The sequence below is a fragment of the Triturus cristatus genome, chromosome 6 (assembly GCF_964204655.1).
Source record: "Triturus cristatus chromosome 6, aTriCri1.1, whole genome shotgun sequence".
Classification (NCBI taxonomy): domain Eukaryota; kingdom Metazoa; phylum Chordata; class Amphibia; order Caudata; family Salamandridae; genus Triturus; species Triturus cristatus.
The window spans coordinates 201,217,258-201,220,530 of NC_140589.1; positions in this window are offsets into that span (position 1 = coordinate 201,217,258).

Genomic DNA, 3,273 nt, shown 5'->3' on the forward strand with positions numbered 1-3,273 from the left:
CCAAAGGACCTTTACACAGTTGCATGGCAAGTATGATATAGATGTGTTAGTTTGCGCTTTGTCTAAATAATCTAAGCAACCAGAATAATGTCACAACACAAACGTGAGCGCACATTAATGAGCTAATTAACATTTCCGCTCCTTTCTAGGCTGCTAACACCCCACAGCGCCCTCTGACTTTCAACAAGCATGTTATCGCTCCTAGAAAACGCCACATGTTTTATTTTCAGTAAAAGTTTTATCCGTAAAGGTTTTGAATCTCCGTAGAAACGAATGAAAGAGATGGGCTCCTTTAAATTAACGGCTCGCAAGAACTGAAAGAGATTCGTTGGCTGCCCGTGGGATTTACATTTGAAATTTAAAACTGCTCGAATGGGGCTGGTTTATCAAGATGTGAGCAGACGATGTTTTTAACTTAAACACAAAGGGCCCGATTCACAGAACTAATTTAAGACAAAATCCTAAACTTACTACCATTTTGGTATTCACAGAGGGCACTTACTCATTTTGGTATGCACAGAAGGCACTTACTCATCAATGAGTAAGTGCCTTCTGTGCATACCAAAATGAGTAAGTGCCTTCTGTGAACGCCAAAATGAGTAAGTGCCTTCTGTGAACGCCAAAATGAGTAAGTGCCTTCTGTGAATACCAAAATGGTAGTAAGTTTAGGATTTTGTCTTAAATTAGTTCTGTGAATGGGGCCCAAGGAAACAGCAAACAAAACGATGGAATGTTGGTGCAGAGGGTGTATACTTCGGGCGTATACTCCCATTATTTGCCCACCGTCGCACCACTGTTTTCCATGGAGTTTCTAACTTTCTAAGGGCAACGACGCCAAGTTTTATTCGTTTTAGCAAAGTAAGGTTTTCAAACATGAGAACCACAGCACAGATTATTCAGTGCATGGTCCACCATGTTAGCATTTCAAAGTCAACAAATTCAGCAATGCGCCCAAATGCCACGTAGAATCAGGCAAAACATATTTTTGTGGAAGTGGGTGCCTAAGCAAAGTGAATGAAGAAATGTGATATTTCGCTTGACTCTTTCTGTCACATTATTAAAAAGCTGTAGTTCTTTAGACACAAGATGTTACTTTTAGCCAATTCACAAGCAGTCAGTTGACGTCTGATGCATGAAAGGCTGAGGTTGCCCTGATAGGGTCCAAAACTGTTTACATGCAAACAGACTTGGCAGAAGGTGCTTTGACCGAAAAAAAGCCTTCCAGGCTTAAAACGCTGCAGAGCGGCAGCCTCCCAGCATTGGCCATGTTCTTGTTAAGGAAAGCCAAGTGATAACAACTGGCGAGAAACAAGAATAGCGTGTTTGTCCCACAGGCCTGTAAATTACAGGTGCTACGAGTAGCCATTTTGTGAACACCAAAGGGTTGAACTGTGGAGCTACCCCTGCCAGGATTTGTTCCTGCAAGCTACATTTTAAACTCAGAGTTACACCTAATGAGCTGAGCTGGAGAGCCATCAGCACAGAGAACAAGCATTTGCAATGCAATAGGTCTCGTAATTGCAAGATTTTGACCTATTGGCATTGTAAATGGCAATGCAATTTATTTATTTGTTTAAAAAAACATGCAATAATAAAAGGCATTGTCATTTACAATACCAATAGGTCAAAGTTTCTAAAATGCAAGACCTATTGCATTGCAAATGCTTGTTTACAACTGGCATTCTGAACTCAAATATCTGAAAGTGCTTTCATAAGTGTTAATGAAGAAAAAAATAGTTTCAGTGAAATAAAATATTTGTCTAAGATCACACAATTTAAGCTGAAAAGCCGCAATTTATCCATGTTTTCTAATTTAACTTTGTGCAAATCAGCCAGGAAATGGGCACCAAGGTGTCTTGTTAAGGCTTTGTTTTAATCTCTTTGTGGATTTTTCAGCAGTTTTTATATAGCATGAACTCGGCCCAAATGTATTTGAGCACTTTACACAACTGTTACTTATATTACACGATAAGATGATATTCATTGTTCATAGGCAGGGGGGCGATTAAGTGATTTACCCAAAAACACAGGATTTTGAGCCGATTCCTAAACTAGAAGCTAACATATTGCAAGAGGGAGTTGGGAACTGAAAAGTGAAATAAGGCAAGGGGAGAGTAAGAGAGAAAAGTGGGAAGGGAAATGGAATAGTAATGAAAGTGTGGACGAGCTAATGAAAATATGGGTAAGAAGGTAGAAATGTAAAACAAAGAAGTGAAAGAAAATAAGTGATGAGGAGTATGAAAGGGAAATAATAGAAGGCAATAAAATTGAGAGGAGTGAGTGGGCGAAAGTAGGATGAGACTAAAAATGAGGAAGGAGGACAGAGGGAAAAGGGATAGAAAGAGATGGAGAGTGAAATCGAGAGTTGAGGAGAGGGACTGAGTGGCAGAATGACTAGGAGGATAGATAGATAGATATTGCACACTATACACAAAGTTATTTCTAGGCCCTCACACTGATAATGTAGCCTGTGAGGACCAGAGTTAGAACAGGTTATCTTTACGACTTGTCTTGAAGATATAAAAACTTTTCCTGTAAGAGCTTATCTAACAGGACTTTCCACCACCAAATCCCCAAACTTCCTAGTCTATGCCCTTTGACAGTAAAAAGTTAAAACCCCTTTTGGCATAGCAAATTGCTGCCAACTGAAAGCAGCATTCTGCTAGGAAGGTACGCCCACATTTTCATTCAGTGAAGAGGATGGGTTCCCTCTTAGCTTTTTAGAGAGCACGCACTAGCGCTTTAATTGAATTCTAGTGCCTGCAGGGTGCCATAGAAGAGCTTGTCTAACTGGTCTGTTTTAGCTGATCCATAGACGCAGCAGACTCCTGCCTGTTGGCTTTTTTGAGGATTTGAGGCTTTTCCTAACAAAGTGCCAATAGAGAACATTAGTGTGAACTAGAAAGTAGGTAACCACTGCACCAATTAAGGAGGCTCTAAAACCTGGTGGAAGGAGGAATTGTACCCTTTCCAAGCTCGTGGAGAGATGACAACCATGGGGCAGAGAGAAATGGAACAAGTGAACAATGAAACAAGGTAAGGGACAGAGATAAAGAAAGAAGGGGGAAAGGAGAAGATGGAGGGTGTGTGTAAAAGAAGGGAACAAGAGAAAGTATATAGAAAAGAAAGCAATACCAGTGAAAAGAGGGCGGGGGAAAGGAAAAGGAACATGAGGGGTATGCAGTGATAGGAGGGGAAGAAGTGGGAGTAAAATGGAAAATAGGAAAGGGGGAGGTGTACAGAAAAATTGAGTAAAGAAGAAAAAAGGGGAAG